This window comes from Ambystoma mexicanum, chromosome 3p (assembly GCF_040938575.1).
Source record: "Ambystoma mexicanum isolate Mex_15411 chromosome 3p, UKY_AmexF1_1, whole genome shotgun sequence".
NCBI classification, from domain to species: Eukaryota; Metazoa; Chordata; class Amphibia; order Caudata; family Ambystomatidae; genus Ambystoma; species Ambystoma mexicanum.
Genome location: NC_090925.1, coordinates 30,966,226 through 30,984,621, shown reverse-complemented (window position 1 = coordinate 30,984,621; position 18,396 = coordinate 30,966,226). Strand labels below are relative to the sequence as shown.

The window sequence follows — 18,396 nt, the reverse complement described above, 5'->3', positions numbered from 1 at the left end:
CATATTAATTGCTGTCTTTGCATATCCAGTACTGTGTTGCTGTCTGCCCTTCTACACTTGTGCCTCTTAATGTTGCCCTGAGGGAGGTGACCCTCAGAGGGATGCACAACAATCACCAGATGATCCCCACTTTCCTTTTAGGGATACCCCCTTCATTCCCCATACCTTAATGGCATATTGTGAGCACCCCCATCCACATCCTGCAAAAGCTGCTGACTGAACGTATGAACATTTAACTCCTTGTGAAACATGTACTAAGACAAGGAAGAGGACAGCAATGAGCAAGTGTGTGAAACTTAATGCACAGTCTAGTGTTGTGAAGACTGTGATTGGTCCAAAACACGTTCCAGCCTGGAGGGGGGAGTTTAAATCAGCTGCCACTGAAAGATGGAGAGACCTTCCTTTTCCAAGCGTTGCATTGGAGACAGATGGGCGGCATAGGTTGCAGTGCAGAGCAGACAGTGTCCCAGCCTGGGAGAATACCTCAAAGGCAGGCGAGTGGAGGCTGGTCGGTGGGGTAGATGAGGAAGTCAACAGCGCTGAGAACCATGGCTGCAGAGCACTACCGGCGAGAAGAGAGGTGCAGAGGTGAGCTCTGAACTGGCAGCATAGGAAAGCAGTGCCAGTTGCCCATGAAACCATTAGAAGAAGAAGAAGAAGAATGTTGGGGTGGGAACTGGAAGCCAAGAGGGGCTTTGTTCCGATGCGACGAGCGAGAACACTCTGTGCTGCTGACTGGGGAAGGATGCCTGAGTCCAGTACTGAGGCAAGTATCCAAATGTGTGCAATTGGAGTGAGAGAATGCATATGTTGTCGATGAACCCAGAAGGGAGAAGGGGACATGAAAACAGAGGCATTGAGAACCTGAAAGAGTGAATTGGTTGCCAAGTGTGGGGAAGAGAGTAATCCTCATTGGAATCAGTGTCATCTTGATTTTTACAGTACTTTGCCATAAAGTAACTTGGGGAAGACCCATGCCCTCTTGCACACAGCAGTAGTCTTGGCCTTGCCTCATTGGCCACTGTGACTACATACCCTGCCATTGGGCGCCGGCAGGCGAAGCCGATCCCTCTCCTTCCAAGGCCCTCGGGAACAAGGCTGGTGCCTGTTCTCAGCCTGTTTTCTGCCGATACTGCCGACTGCCAGACCCCCTGGACCTCCAACACCCGGTTCTTTAAGTTAACACTCCGGGCTCACACCCCTACAGCTGCACAGAGGCCCTGAATTATCAGTATCTCCCACAAACTTACCTGATCTGCTGCAACCTAACTTGACCCTGTATACCACAAATTTGCGTCTGCATTCTTCTCCTGTGCCTCATGGACATCCGCGCCACACTGCTTTCTTAGTGTGACACTGGCGCATTGCACACAATTTTGGTGCCAAATCCCCCCTAAGAGCCACATCCGTGAGCTGTACCACTTTATCCTTTCTGCGTTTGACTGTATCCGGAACTGTTGTTGTTAAGCCCAAATGCATTATTTGAACATAGCTACTATTCCCATAGCATAACTACAAACTTGATAAGACCCTATGTTGCCCTAATCCCACTGAGCCCAGCAAGAGGGATGTCTCCATGCCAGATGTCCTTGTCCCCTGTACCGGCCAACAAAACATTCCTCCCTGAAGCGTATTTCCAAAGTGGCCATTACGCTCATATTATTACTTTGGTTTGAATCACCGCCTTTTTTCTTTAAATTGTTCATATGCATGCCGTATTGCGCATATATGCTCACCACCCGCACAGCTGCAATGTTTATCCACCTACCTGTAACCTGCTGCACTCATCGAGTCGGCCTAGCTGAACCATTGCCTTTGACTCATTGATTGTATTTTTGCTCCTGTACTTACTTAGTCGGCATAGCTGAACCATTACCTTTGACTCATTGATTGTATTTTTGCTCCTGTACGTACTTAGTCGGCATAGCTGAACCATTGCCTTTGAGACATTGATTGCATTTTTGCTCCTGTACTTACTTAGTCGGCATAGCTGAACCATTGCCTTTGACTCATTGATTGTATTTTTGCTCCTGTACGTACTTAGTCGGCATAGCTGAACCATTGCCTTTGAGACATTGATTGCATTTTTGCTCCTGTACTTACCTAGCCGGCATAGCTGAATCATTGCCATTGAGTCATTGATTACATACATTACATTGATTTAGTATTTAGGTGACTCTTGATACCAAATTGCTCCTACATACTGATATTTCTAGCATTTACTGTGCTTTGTATTTGTTGGCAACAGTTCCCACCGACTACTAATGTGGTATTCTAGATAGTCCTCCTTTATATAACTATGTATCTACCAGCTATTAACACAGTCCTACTGAGGACTATCCTACACTCACTTATCATGCTAGATGCTAACCTACCTAACACCCTGGCTCCTTTGACGTCTGTAATACATCTGAACTGTAACTCTCCTGGCCAATAACTACATCCCAGCCATGGGTCCCCTGAGACAGCCACCTCTGTATCACTCCCATGTGATACACTTAGCAGAAACCTTAGACTCCGCACCAGACTAACTAAACTGCATGAACCTCTCTGCAAGTCTCTTCCCACTACCAACATCAAAACCAACTTCCAGCAGGTCTGTAAACCTCGTTATACTAGGCTACCTCTCCAACCCAATTCCAATATTTGCCCAATTCAGAATAACAAGCCTAAAACACCTAATATATCTACTACTCTATCCCCCCAAACCACAGAGGTCACTAAGACCCCAACTATCGTTGGAGCACTCCTTAACGTGAGATCGCTTGTCGCCATGCCTTAGACATTTCCGACCTAATCTCAGAAGGCAACCTCGACTTTCTCGCAATCACAGAGACTTGGCTACACAATGCAGCAGGACCTTCGCTCATGCTAGCCATCCCGGATAGCTACACGATAATCAGACACGACCGAGAAGGTGCAAGAGGTGGCGGCATCGCCATAACCTCTAAAATGAGCCGCTCACTCAGACTAGTACCCACCCAATCGATTCAATCCTGTGAGACCCTATCTGCCAAACTCCAGATAAATAATAACCAAGTACTCACCATTCACCTTCTATATAGACTCCCGGGACCCCCAGGCCCCTTAGGCACCTTTGAAGAAGATCTCCATAACCTACTCACTAATAACCTCAAACGTTGTTCTCAACTAATCCTCCTAGGGGACTTTAACTTAGGTTTCCATGACACCACGGATACTAATGCTACAGTGGTAGCCAATACTATTCACGCACTAGGCCTAACTCAAAGAGTTGACAAGCCTACGCACCTGAAGGGAAGAATGTTAGATTGGATAGCTGACTGTAACTGTTCAGCCACTATTTCGTCCATAATGCCCTTACCTTGGACAGACCATTCTTTGGTGTCCTTTAACCTAACTCCTTCCAGACCTAACCCCACGGCCATTCCACTAGCGCCACCTTGCTTAACCAGAAATAAAAAATGTATTACTGCAGAGAAAGTGATCCCAGCTATATTACCGACCCTCAACGCATTATCAGCAAATCTAACCCCCAGCACCCTAGTGCAAGAATTTAATAATATCATGCTCTCTACTCTAGATAAACTGGCACCTCTCAAACTTAGATCAAGCAAACCGAAAGCTCATCTAAACAAATGGTTTGCTCCACAGCTAAGGGACCTATGCATCCTGAAAAGAAAGAGTGAAACCACCTGGAGGCTCTGCCCCTCAGTCGATAACAAAGCTAAATTAACTTCTCTCTCCTCACTTTACAAAGAAGAAGTTTGCCAGGCAAAACGTAACTCGTATGATGATTGTATAGCCAAATCCAATTCCAGTATGAAAGAGCTTTTTTCCATTCTAAAGGAACTTGAGTCTCCTATCGCCACACCGGACGCCTGTACCAAGGACAAATCTTGGTGCACAGATATCCAGCAAGCCCTAACAAATAAAATTATCACACTCCAAAATAAAATCCAGCAAAAAAAAGAAGTACTTAAAATTCAGGATTCGCCTAAAATGCATCATACCAATAATTTATTGGCGCACAGTAATACCTTCCACTTCTCCAAAATGACTACCTTGGAAGTAGAAATAATTATCCTGTCGCTTAAATCATCCAATTGTAAAAGTGACATCTGCCCAGCACAATAAAAGACGTTGCCAAATAATTATCTCCCTTTATCACTAAATTGATTAACACCTCCTTTGCCTCAGGCACCATCCCTGCTAACCTTAAACAGTCCTGGGTACTCCCCCTCCTTAAAAAGTAGACATTAGACTCCCTCATCCCCACTAATTACCGTCCTATCACTACGGTGCCGTTTCTTCTCAAGATTCTGGACAAAACTGCATACAACCAAATTCAAAAGCATCTAGAACTACACAACCTCCTAGGAGAGAGACAATCGGGCTTCCGTCCCCTACATGGAACAGAAACTGCCCTTATTGACTTGAAATCCCAAATTGACGAGCTGAGAGACAAAGGGAGAACAGTACTTTTGCTACTCCTGGACCTCTCAGCTGCTTTGATTTGGTGGATCATAAAGTCCTCTGTAGTCACCTGGATTCTGCTGCCCATTTCTCCCCGGAAGCCATTAGATGGATCGAGTCATTCCTGAGTGAAAGAATGATGAGAGTCTTCTCCCCCTCAGCAGCGCCAGATCCCACCCCCATCTCATGTGGTGTCCCCCAGGGCTCTGGTGTCTCCCCAACTCTATACAATATCTTCACCAAGCCCTTGTTTGATGATTTGGACCATCTCGGTATCACCTACACTAAACTAATTATGCAGATGATACACAGATCCTCCTCCCGCTTTCTGGGGATCATGCGATAGACACGGAATTGGTGAACAAGGTATATCTTATCATCTAGGCATGGATGGCCACTCATGGCCTCTGTCTGAACGATGATAAGACAGAGTTGATTATCCTGGGCACCCAAGCCAATATCAAAAAACTAGGCCAGGAATTCTCCTCATTCAACATAGATGGGAACATCATCCAAGTGTCCAAGGATGTAAAAACCCTGGGATTCTATCTTGATTCTACCCTATCCCTTGATAAACAGCTAAAATCCCTTGCCTCCTCTACGGCTTACACGTGCAAACTGATAAGAGCCGGTAAACCATTCCTCTCCAATAAGAGCTGCTTAATCCTGGCTAGAGCCTTAATACTCTCCAGAATGGATTACTGCAACGCTCTATATTCCAGAGCTAATAAAAAAATTACTCGAAGACTACAAATACTACAAAATAATGCCCTGAGAGCAGCACTAGGCATAAACAAAAGATCCCATATCTCCTCCGCCAGACGCCATCACAATTGGTTGACCAAGGAGAACAAAAAAAACTCAAGATGTTATCCCTGACCCACAAAGCCCTTAATAACTCCGCCCCTAGATACCTGATTGACAAATTCCACAGGAGAACATCTCTCAGACCGACCATAGCTGTCAATTCTAATTGTTTGACAATACCGAACTGTAGACTCACTACGATCGGAGGAAATAGCTTCCCGGTAAAGGCTGCAAAAACCTGGAACTCACTACCACAAGACTTGAGAGTGGACTTGCCCTACCTTTGTTTCAGAAAAAATGTCATTCAACTCCTCACCTCGACTGACCTCAGTGGACCCGTGTCACCTACATACTACTGGAATCACTTGCACTAATTCTTGACTCTATACATCTGCAACTCTGATTGACCTTACTTGAACTTTGTATATTTTGTAATTATTTGTGTTCCAGAGACCTTATTGTATTTTCTACTGCACGTTATGCTATGATGTAACCTGTAAGTTTTGCATTTTCTTGCCACTGCGCCCTGCTACCCTTGGGTCTGGTGTGCATAAAAAGTGAATAAAACAAACAAACTAAATGAGAAAGAGCGATTGCAACATAAAGTCCTGGCAGGAGAGTATACCAGGCGAAAAGCAGATCTGGGATTCGCACCCTTAAGGAATTGAATAAGAACCTGGCAGGGGAGTATACCAAGTGTTTTGCGAGTCTGGGTCCTGCACCAAAGTTGTGTTATCTTAGAAGGAGATTCTTAAGGAAGACTCATACCCTTTAGATTTTAATTTTATTGCATGTGGGAAAAGTGCTGGGGAAGGGAGTCATTTCCCCCTCAAGTGAAATGCAGTGAAATGCAACACAGGAGGATAGAGTTATCCTCTTGAACTACAAAGAACTTGGTTGTTCTTTGAACTTTGTTTTGGTGGAGAGAATCCTGGGGAAGGAAGCCATTCCCCCTGGAACTTTGAATAATTGTTACGCTCACCTGGCTCCCACAGGGGCGTCGGTCGGACCCAGACAGCTGCGGTCTCCACCCACGTGATGCGTAGTGCAGCGATGACTGACTGGATCTGCCCTCCTAATCTTGTCTGCTTAACCGATAGAAATATTCTCCTGCAAGTGGAGAGATGGATTTAGCCACTTGTGGATTCAAGTGATGGCACCCCCACAATCCTCCCCAACTAATCACCTCCGAAATGCCCTCACAGCAATCTCACCTTATATTCTTGAAAGATGAGCTCTCCATCCTGCGTGGATTTGCAGGGGCGCGTCGATTCCAGTTACTTCACTGGTTTGAAGGCTCGGGAGAGTTCCGGAGAGTATTGACTCTGAGGTTCCTGGTGAGGACCAGTAAGTATTAAGTTCATAGAGTTCAATATGTCCGATGTTCACTCTTGTTCCCCCCTTCCTTTCTTGTCTTGCAGCTGGCTCGTGAAAAGATTCTCCTGTGGCAGCTGGGGGCGCTCAGGTAAGAGTCTGTATTACCCGGCGCTGTACGGTAAATGTTGCACGGGGAAAACGTGTTGTTTTGTCTCTCTTTACAGATGCGGCACGTGAAAATATGGAGAGTCACAAAAGGATGCCTCCGGTGGTAAATCAGGTAAGTCTTTGGTGGTAAGAATTATATTTGTTGGTTCCCTCGGCTCACCTTATGGTTTTCTTTTGTCTTCTAGGTGCCGAAGTTCGGCAAAGAAATGATGGAGGCAGCGCCGACCCGAAGGATGCTGTGAAGACTGGTGAGTATGGCGCGGCGCTGCAGCTGGAGGTGCGACGCGTGCATAAATGATGTCCTTTACAGGTCCGGAGACAAGATGGATCCAGAATCAGGTGTGGAATAGAAATAAGTTTGTTTTCTAACCTTGTCCCTTTCTTTCCTCTTTGTTTTAGGAGCTCCGGATTCGAGGCGGGCGTGGCAGAAGACTGGATGCAGGCTGCAGGCACGGTGAGTGTTACGCTGCTGGATGCAGAATAACGCGAAGCGTGTGTTGCTGGTCGGGCGTGTTTTAAATAGCCTCAAAAGTAGTCCCAGGTAAAATGTCCCTAGAACCACACCCGAGTAAAAAATAGTCCCTGTAGAAAAATAGTCCCTTTCAGGCTTCATGTTGGATTGGAGTCATTTGCAGCATGGTCTGCCTGAGGTAAGTAATGACTATGAGCCTGGCACCTTAGGCGCCAGGACTGAACCCAGATAGCCCCTAGGCGGGGCTGCTGAGGTTTTACTAAATGTCTAGATGCCTGCTCCCGGGGCTGATGGGCTTGGTCCGGATGCCTGGGGGTAGGCATCATGGCAATAATAGCCATTTGGAATATTTGTGGGTTTCTACCTTTTGTTGAGCTTGAACATTTGTGCACTTTCTAAGCCAAAGACAATACCCTTCACACCTTTGGGTGGCTCATCGTCTAGTCCCCGGGGATCTCTTGCTCAGGTGGCCAGGGAACGACCATCGCCTTTGGATCCAAACCCTGGGGGTGGACCAGTGTGGGGGGATCACCAGGGTGAGGGGTCCTCTTTGAGTGGGGGTGGGATACCCAATGGTGAGACACGGTATCCCTCTCTTTTCAACACCTTTACCCTACCCTATTTTTTAGGATGTTTAGGATGTTCTGATTTTCCAACTCCCCCTTTACCAGCACAAACACTGAGCCGAGGAAGAGGAGGTCTGAGTGAAGAAAGACTAAGACTCAAACATTACACCAGACATGTTTTGTTAGTCCAGTCAGGCAGTGTCAGTCAATTGACATCAATTTCATAACCTGATACCCATTGACTTTCCCCACACGTATAAAAGGTGGAGCACTGCGACACACTGAGCAAGGCAAAGCATGAGAAGGAGCAGTTCTTCTGGGGCAGCAGCAAAGCACGTGGAGCAGGACGCTATGCCAAGAAGCAGAATCAAGGAGTGGAGAGACCTTGGGCGTCATGGCAAACGATCGTTACCTCCAAAGAATCTTGAAGGCTGCACAAGTGACCCTGATGAAAGAGAACCATGAATCCAGCATTGTGTGCAAAAGATAGCAGCGGCCCTCCCGGGTGAGCGAATGAGTTGGGGAGGTGAAGCAGCAGCTGCGGTATTAATTTTGGCTCTTATATCAAAGACGCAAGCACAGAAACCAGCACAGCTGGTGATTTAAAGAAAGCCATGACAGGCCGCTCTGTGTTGAAGATAAAATGTACACGCAGCAATAGTGTATCAGGAGAATGAAGGTTACACATATACTGCAAAGATGCGAGTGAATGTAAAATGTGATTAAGCCGCCAAAGTATTGCGTAATTGTGAATCGAACAAGTGAAACAAGGAGAGATAACAGAGTGGTCCGGCATAGCGAAAGTGCCCTATTGAAGGTCTCTGTTTAAATGTGCAAAGTGGTGCAAGCAGCAAAGTGAAAAGCAGAGAAACCCATGAATGACAAATGTATCTGATATCAGTGGGAAAATAAATATGAAAAGTGAACTATAATCGAAGTGGTCATGCTGAGGTATTCATAAAACCCCTTGCACATTTGAAAGTCTTAAATGAGAAAAGCAAACTGTCAGTAATTGTGATATGGAGGGTCCGAGCATAACTGAGGGAGACCTGTAGCGAACTGTGAGTAATTGTTTGTTTGTTTATTTGTTTATTGAATTTGTATGACGTGCCAAACCCAAAGGTAACTGGGCGCTACAGAGAGCAGGAAAACATGATTACTTAAAAACTTAGTTGCAAGGCAAGATATACATGTGATGCATTACATTGATATTGATCAGTTAAAAAAAAGGCATATATATAGCAATGAGAACAGTTAGGAATATACATCTATACAATCCGATTGATAGGTGTTGATTAATTCAAAGGTTAATCTTGGGGGTCGTTGGATTGTAGCCAAGTGTGGATATTCCTTCAAAAGCTGTAGTAAGATTGGTCTGTTCTGACATCAAGTGGGAGAGCATTCCACTATTGGGCTGCCTTAACTGGGAATCTGCTGTCACCTGTTTTTTTTAGTCTAAATTTTGGTACCTGTAGCAAGTAGGAATTGGCAGTTCTGGTGGGGCGAGTCAATGTTTTTGTCATTATTCTTGCTGCCAGATAGGGGGGCAGCATTTTTAAGACATTTAAAAGGTGAGTGATGCTGTCTTTAGTGAGATTCTGTCACAGATTTTGAGCCATTTGTGTTCTCTTCTTTTCTTAGAGATGTGTTCTTTAGAGGGTAAGTTAAGGGCTGTTCCAAGGACATTGTTTTGCAATATTTGAATTTTGTCAATGATGTATTTGTTGGCTCCCAAATACAGAGCATTGCAATAGTTAAGTTTGGAGAGTATTAGGGCATCAGCAATGATGATGCAGCTGGCTTGGGTGAGAAAAGCTCTACTTGCCCTGATAAGTTTGCACGTATAAGCCGTAGAGGATGCTAGGGAGTTCACTTGTTTCTTTAGTGTTCGGGCCGAGTCAAGGTGAAAGCCTGGTGTTTTCACTGCTTTGGCAACTTTGATGACGTTGCTATCAATATTGAATGCCGAGTAGTTGGGGCTGAGTTTTCTTAGCTTGGTAGTGGAGCCAAGCAGCAGAATTTCAGTTTTATCCTCATTCAGGCATAGGCCATGCATGGCCATCCATGCCTGAATGATGAGATATATTTTGTTTACCAAGGCCGTAACAGAGTCGAAATTGCCAGAAAGGGGAATGAGGATCTGAGTGTCATCTTTGAGTTGGTATAGGTGGCACCCAGTCTGTCCAATTTGTCAATAGGGGCTTGGTAAAGATGTTGTACAGGGTTGGCGATACGCAAGAACCTTGGGGTGCACCGCAAGCTATTTTGATAGGGTCTGCTGATGCCATTGTGAAGAAGACTCTTATTGTGCGGTTGTCCAAGAATGATTGGATCCATGCTGTGGCCTCGTTTGAAAAGTGGGCAGCCAATGCCAGGTGTTCGCACAGGACTGTGTGAACCACCAGTTCAAAGGCCGCCAACAGATCAAGGAGGAGTAGCATGGCGGTGTTTCCTCTTTCATTGAGTTCGTCAATCTGTACTTTGAGATCAATTAAGGCTGTCTCTGTGCCATGCTGTGGTCTGAAAGATGATTGGTGGGTGTCTAGGAGTTGGTTGGTGTCAAGATAGTGCTGGATTTGTAGGTATGCTACTCAGTCTATTATTTTGAGAAGGAATGGTACCATGGTGATATACCTGTAGTTAGTGGGAATAGCGGGGTCCAGCATTTGCTTCTTGAGCAGATGTAGGACCCAAGACTCTTTTAGGTTAATTGGGATAGTATTAGAGGAGAAGGATGCATTGATTAGTTTGGTTATGAAGGAGGCTAAGTCCCTAGCAGCAACCTTAATTAGCTGTGCTGGACAGCTGTCACCCTTGCAGTTGGACGGTTTGACCGATGCGATGATCCTCTCAGTTTCTGGAATGGACATTTTGGCAAATTTGAATGGGTCAGGGCCTGGTAGATTGGTAATAGTAGGGCTGGTGGTAGGTGGTGTGTCATTGGAAGTCAGAGTGTGTTTTTTTTAGGGAGATTTTGGTTTGGAGTGTTTTAATTTTGTTTGTTAGATCGTCTTGTATGGTAGTGCACCATTGTTTGTCTTTGGCAATATTGTCAGGTGGAGGTACGGGGGATTCTAGCTCCCTTAGGATAGCGAATAATTCCCTGGTGTTGGAGCTTGCATTGCAAAATCTTTCATTTAAGAGATTTTGTTTTTTAGTAAGATTTCTTTTTTTTTATAGTTGTTGCCAAAGAATCTGAGTTTCAGTTTATTTTCTTCAGATGGGGTATGACACCCTTTAGATTCTAGTTTCCTTTTTTGCATTCTTAATTCTTTTAGGTGAGGGGAGAAGCAAGCATTTAGGTGTGCTTGTTGTTTACTTTTTTGAAGTTTTAGAGGAGCAATAGTATCCAGTGCTTTTTTCATGGCATTGTTGTAGCTTTCTACCAGGATCTCAGGATGCAAATGATTGGGGAGTGCATTGATGGTGGGCAATAGTAGCGGCAGAAGTTTATCTGGAGTTTATTTTTTTTTGGCTCTGGTGGGTAGGAGTGGTGCCATAATTTACTCTTTGGTTGTTTATTAAGAGTTAGTGTAAAGTCAATGAGGTAGTGGTCTGTCCAGTGTTGAGGGGTGATTTTGGTAATAGTGGTATCACAGTTCAAGGTAGCAATCCAGTCCAAGGTCCTTCCTTTGATGTGAGTTGGGGTGATCACTTTTTGGTTTAGGCCATGTTCAGCTAGCATCGTGGTATGGATTGTGCTGGTTTGTCGTCAGGGTGATTAAATCCTAAATTCAGGTCGTCTAGTAAGGGATTTGTGAGGAATCTTTTATGTTGTTGGCTATGAGGCTGGATAGATCTTCCTCGAATGTCCCAATGGGGCCAGGAGGTCTATATATTAGGTAAATAGTTAAGGTATGTCAGTTGGAGATAGGCAATTTGGCTATGAGCAGTTCCCATTATTTGAGTGGAGGTTGGGTTATTAATCTTAGAGCAAGGTTGATTTTTGCTATGATGGCTAGACCACTTCCTTTGCTGTTAGGTCTGTCCATTCTGATTAACTGATAATTTTCAGGGATATCTAGAGAGAGTGCTGGGCCTGCTACTTCGTGCAACCATGTTTCGGTGACTACTAGGAGGTCAAGGTTGTCGGAGGTAAGGGTGTCAGCTATTTCAGTGGCGTGGGCCACTAAGGACCTGGCAATCGATCAGGGCACCAGATAGTATGGTGACGTTAGGTGTGTTTTGAATTTTTATAGGAATGAATAGTATTGTTACAAGGTATAGTTAGGTTGGGGCAAGGCTTAGGGTACCGTGAGGTAGGTTTGTATTGAGGGTTAGAGTCCTTGTTGCTATGACATATAGGCTCATAGAGATGGGGTAATCTAGCTCAAAGTCTGTTTTTTCTGTCCACAGCTAGGCAAGGTGCGTATTTAGAGGGTGACATGATTAGTGTAGTAGTATGTGTGATAAGGCACAGTAGAGAGGCCACCTGTGTCTTGTTGAGGCTGATCATAGACAGCACATAAGAGCAACCAATAGGCAACAGGAGGGCGCACAAGTCTAGTAGTGGGCTATTTGGGAATTGGCACATAGTAGCTAGCAATAGGCAACAAGGGGCTATGGGCTGATAGTATGCAGGATTATACTCTATGGGATGCTATGCATGAGCAACTAAGAGTGCGTTGGATACAGCATTGAGTAGGATACCCCTAAGCAACCATCAAATGCAATTTTTACAAAAGGCACTAAGAATGCAATTTTGTCTGGTGAGCGATGGTTAGGTGCCACACCAAATGGGTTGGTCTAGTGGTCTGTGCTAAGCAGCTCAGTTTTTCACGGATATATCTAGGGGGTATCTACTTAAGCTGACATAGGTGGGCTAATGCTAGTGGATTTCCAATGGAGTGAGCAGGCATGTAAACACAGGCAATCCACAGAGGACACAAGTACAGGCAGGAAAGTTACAATGGCGAGTTATATTGTAGAAGTGTTCTATTAACAGACGAGCCTAGCAATATGGAGAAAAAAAGTCTCATAACAGGGTTTGTGCAAGGTATGGTGGTACAGCAGCGTATATAGTGGTGTGGCGTGGTGTGGCGTGTAAGAGTCTCACCATGTCAAAGTTGAGTAGTAAATGAAGAAGACTCCTAGTGTGTGCCCAGCGCGGGACACAGCTGCTCCCACAGCTCGGTTGAAGGAGGAGGGGGCTCCTGCCCTCTCTGTAGTGGGGGATGAATGGCAGAAGGTGGGCGCACAACAGGGCCTTATGTGAGGGCCTTCCCCGGATGGGGTGAGCCGGCCTCCGCCTGCCGGTGATATTGGGCAGCGTTGAAATGATTTGGAAGGTCTGAGCCCGACAGAGGGAGACCTATGTGAACTATAAAGCCTGAGGTTTGGGAACTATGAATCCTGGAGGAAAGGAACTTTTGTTTTGGTGAATGAAACCAAGGCATCCTGTGAATAAGATACTTTGTGCGAACAAAAGACTTTGTGCTACCAAGAGACTTTTTTTCATGGAAGGCCCTGGTCCGCGTGCTGAGATGCATCCTCGTGTCTAAAGCCAAAGTGTGTTCTATGACTGAAGTGTGCCATCTTATCCTGTGCTAAAATATGGGGAAGGGAGTTTTTCACAGTTACCTTGACATATTATTATGAACACTGTTTTTTGCTTTACATCTAAATATTTCCCTATACATATTTATTAAAGTAGAGTAAGGGCAGGCAATTGTTTTTTTTAATTATAGGCCATTTGGTTATGACTGTGAAAAGACTAGGACTATGTTTTTTTTTTACTTTGATTGCTGGGAGTACACCCATCTTTAGATATAGGGCAAGCTAGGAGTTTTTCAAACACCCCTTTCAAGTTGCAATAAAGGTTAGTGAACTTGCCAATCTTGTGTCTGTGTCTATTTGTCATTCCATGCCTCCCTTACATATGGTGTCAGAGTGGGATGTGACTCAATTGAAACAGGTTGGGGAACCCTAAAAGTTCAGAAACGTACCCACAGAGCCTAAGACCCCTCTATTGCATCTGTGGCTATGTCTACTTGTGATACCATGCCTCCTTTACGTTTACTATAATACTACTTGATCTCATGATGTTGAATGCATCTTTGCTTCCTTCAAATGCATAAGCAGTCTTTAAAATCTGCAATGAGCTGACCAATCCTGCTGTAGTCTCCACCTCTCTGGTTCCCTCCCAGGCCCACTGTACTGCTCTGGCTTCTCACTTCACCATTAAATCTCTTCCTTTCCCTCTACCTCTCTTGGCTCCCTCTGGTCGCCTCTCCCACTTCTACTCCCTTTTCTCCAACAACACCTTATGATCTTTCTAGACAAGTCTGATCTTTGAAAGTATCATCCAAGCAGGTGCTTCCCTGCTCCTCCAGAACCACCAAGGACCACATTCACACCCTGGCTCCAGTCTTGGCCAATTTCTGCAATCTCACTTTTGACACTGGATCTTTCTTCTCGCTCCTCAAGCACTCCCTTGTGCACCCCCTCCTCAAAAGACTTCTGTCAACCATACCTGTATGTCCAACTATCGCTCCTTTCTTGGGCAAACTCCTGGAAAAGATGGTCCTCTCCCAGCTTACTCTCCACACTGAATCTGCTGGCTGTCTCAATGACCATCTGTCTGGCTTTAGAGCTGCCAGCAGCATGGAAACTGCTCTCCTGAACACCTGTGAAGATCTGCTCACTAATATCAACTCCACCTTCCTTTTGTCCTTCTCTCCTCATCCTCCTTGATCTTTCCTCTGCCTTTGACACAGTCAATCATGTCATCCTGATCAATTGACTCTAAGAAACTGGGCATCATGGGTCAGGCCCTGGATTAGTTGACCTCCTTCCTCCTTGAACCGACCTTCACAGGTCCAACTGGGGTCCTTTCTCTCCACCACCTCCTTTTCCACATGAGGTGCTCCCCACAGCTCTAACCTCATCCTGGCTCCTCAATGTCTACCTGGCCCCTTTGTCCCACCTGATCTTTACTTTCTCCTCTAACTTTCAGTGTTATGCAGATGACACTCAGCTCTCTTTCAGGCTAACCTCAGCCTCCTCTTCTCTTTCGTTCATTCCTGTCTAGCCGTGATCCAGGATTGGTGCACCTCCAACAATCTCTGCCATAATGCCATCAAGACAGAGATCCTTCTCATTGGGACTCATGCTCCCGCTTTCCTTCTCTCACTCTGGTGCCCTCCCTGTTGCCTCTTCCTTCGCCTTCTTGTGAGGCAAAAAACCTTGGCGTCATTTTGGACTCCACTCAAATCACGAACTGTGCCAAGAAGGCCCATGACCAGCTGCACCTCCTCAGAAGTATTCATCCTTTTCTGACCTTCCCCCAGAAGCTCACTGCCTACAGAGCCCTGGTTGTCTCTTGGCTGGACTATTGCAACAGCCTCTTTCTCGGCCTATCATCCACTACTCTCTGCAACTAATCCAGAACAGGGCTGCAAGACTTTTCCTTGGCTTCAAGCCCCGGGACGGTATCTTTCCAGCCCTTAAATCTCTCCACTGGCTCCCAGGGTCTGCAAGGATCAGGTTCAAGACACTCTGCATCATCTACAAAGCTGTCTAGGACCGGGGCCCACACTACATCCAACTCTCTCTTACTACTAAATACCTTCCCTCTCTAGCCCTTCGCCCAGATACCTCAAACACGCTGATGGTCAGATGCTTCTCCAGGCAGAGAGTGGGGGGTAGATCTCTCTCCTCTGCAGGTGCCTCCCTGCCTCTCTAAAAATTGTGACGGGCAGCCTTAAGTTTGAGAAGCAGCTAAAGATCGCGCTTTTCTTCTCTGCTTTCTCTTTCTCTCTCTCTCTCTCTCTCTCTCGCTCTCTCTCTCTCACTCTCTCTCACTCTCTCTCACCCTTGCTGAACTACCTGTCTGCTGCACTAACTGGTTGCTTGCCTACCATCAGAGTCTCACTGGGGCCAGGCACCTCCATGATCAGTCTCCCCTGCATTGCCTCTGGGACTGCCGCACACTTAGGGGCTGTAACTGCAACCCTACAGTCCCCTGCCCCCTTGCACTTACCCAGAGCCGTTCTGCCCTGGCTGCATTTACTAAGAGCACTGCTGCCCTGATTGAACCTCTCTCCTCCAACCCCCCAGGCATTTTTCCTTTCTCCCCTCCTTCGCACTTGCATGATCTGAATGACACAATGCCTAGTAGAATTGTTTGTCTTGTGTTCCCTCTGTCTTCCTCCCTCGTCTTGTTGCACCTAGAAACACCTGTGTACAGACACATTATAAGTGACATATCATATCATATGGGGACTCTGTTGTGATACCAGGTGGCTCTTACTTCACATAGGGGAGGTGTGCATATGTGTGTGCGCTTATGAAAGAGTGCATATTTGTTTATGTGAGTGTGTAAGTGTGTGTGTGCACATGTGCGTGCCTGGGTGTGTTTGTGTGTGTGTTTTACATGGAAGGAGTGTAGAAAAAGGTGCAGGCATCAGGCCATACTTTGCTCTGTGGATGCAAACAGCAAAATGATTCTGCCTGGGTCTGGTAAAATGAAACACACCCTCTATTTAACTGTTATCTGGTATTTTTGAATTACAGTCAGGCTAGTGGTTATGAATGGAGTATGAGTGTCATTCTATCTCTATTGGGACCGCTTAAAGCAGCCTCTTGCACCCAAATCCCATCCCTGAGGGCCGCAGGAAAGTGTTGCTTCCTTATGTCTGAGCATGATTGGGAATGGTTGTGAAATGGCAGCCGATGAGTTAATTTGTTTTAAATAAAACACTGTAATAATAATAAAACATGGGTACCGATAGTGTAAGGAATTATATGTATGACAAATACAACAGCAGAACAAAAATGGCAGGGACTAATGCAGGGGAAATGGCAGGGTCTAATGCAGGGGAAATGGCAGGGTCTAATGCAGGGGAAATGGCAGAAAGTAACTTTCCTATCAGCCGGTTAAGCAACTGAAAGCAGACATTAGAATCAAGGAAGGAAAACATGTGTCCAACACAGTGGGGAGCTTTATATGATTAGTATGAAAAGGCATCAGAAAAAAAGAATGCCTCCAATATCATGGGGCTAAATAATTCAAATGATAAACTAAAGGATCAAATTAAGGGTTTGAGAAACAGGGGTCAATCAGGGGAAGACACAGCGCGGGCGGGCACCCACCCTCCTGTGTCCTCAACTGGCGAATGATAAGCAGGATGAATAGGTGGCAGAATATATAGACGAGTTATTTACTAATGTACACACTGCCCGCAGACAAAACAAGCAAACTCATGGTGTGACAGCAGCACCCTCGACTGCCACTATGCCATGACAAAGGGGCATCAGGGGCCACTCGTTCATTCCAGTGACTGACTGCTCCCTACATTCGTCACGACCACTTCAAATGCCAGTTGTTTGAACCTGGCACTACATGGCCTATGTACGCCCTGACACAAATGCCTGGGGAAATGGGCGCCCATTTTCACCATTTGCAGCTTGGTTTAAAAGGGGAGACAGAGACTCACGTGTTACCCAGGCACCTCTGAGGCAAGAGCCGGGGAATATTAACGGCATAGATGGGGAAGACAACTTAGTGACTGTGCATGTCGCGTGGGGGACCTTCGGAATCTGGTAATGGAATTCTCAAATATTAGAGAGAGGACTGAGTGCTTCGCCGGGGAGATGGAAATAGTGATCCAGTGCTATAACCTCACTTGGGCTAGCGTGAGTGAAATAGCTCATGAGGGTGATAATGCCAGCTGACGCAGAAAGAGACCCATCGAGAAAGGCTGGTGGCTGAATGACGACCCTGGGATGGGTACACGTATAGAGCAAGTTGGGAAGAGACTCTTAGAAGCAATCCCTGAAGTGTGTCCATTGGGACAAGATATCAAACTGTAAGACAAAAAAAGGAGAATCACCTGCAGATTATTTAGAGAGGATGGAATTACTACTGCCACTGTGCTCAGGTATAGTGAATTCAGAAGATACTGCAGTTTAAGCAGAATCTAATCGTTTCACCACTGCAACCTAAGCTTCATCTGCAGCTCAAGATTGTTTGTATTTGGTGGCACGCCAAGCCTCTCTCTAAATTCGTGTGAATGGCAAACCCCTGGATCGCGTGCCATGGACAGAGGAAGGAGACCATTGAGAGCAAGCTGATGGCCATACGGTTGCCAGGGGGCAGGGTAACTTTCAGAGTGCAACTGAATGTGAGAGGGTAAGAAGTGCAGAGAACTGCCTAGCCCCATAGTCCGTTAGTATTATAAGCAGGATGGCCAGCAGCAGGACAGATACCGGTATGAAACCGAGCTGAAGTTTCCATTGCCACTTTCAGAGAACACTATGTTCCCAAACTCCAATGCCCCCAAGCCAGCCCCCACTGCCCCAGTAGAGACCAAGAGAATCTGTACTTCCAATGCTGTAGGGGGCAGGACAGTAGACACAGGAGCTAGTAGGTCAGAACTCCATTCTGTTCCATTCGTCCCCCATGACTGTTACTTGTAAAGAACCAGGAATGAGATACGGACACAGAGAATTATGGCTTTTAGCCATAAATGTTTATTAAAGTAAAAAGGGGGCGGGGACATTCCTCCCTGTCACTGCTCTAAGAGGTGTCTCCCTGCCTAAAACCAAAACTGAGAGTCTGTCAATGTCAAGATGTCCAAAGCAAAACAGTCCCATGTCCAAAGTACTATT

The 18,396-nt window shown here is 45.8% G+C and overlaps 1 protein-coding gene across 2 annotated transcripts in view; it reads right to left on the bottom strand.

Moving 5' to 3' along the window:
* The window catches only part of LOC138580097 (transient receptor potential cation channel subfamily V member 5-like), a 388,386-nt gene that overhangs the window by 130,802 nt on the left and 239,188 nt on the right, over nucleotides 1-18,396 (bottom strand). The gene's annotated exons all lie outside the window — the stretch shown is intronic.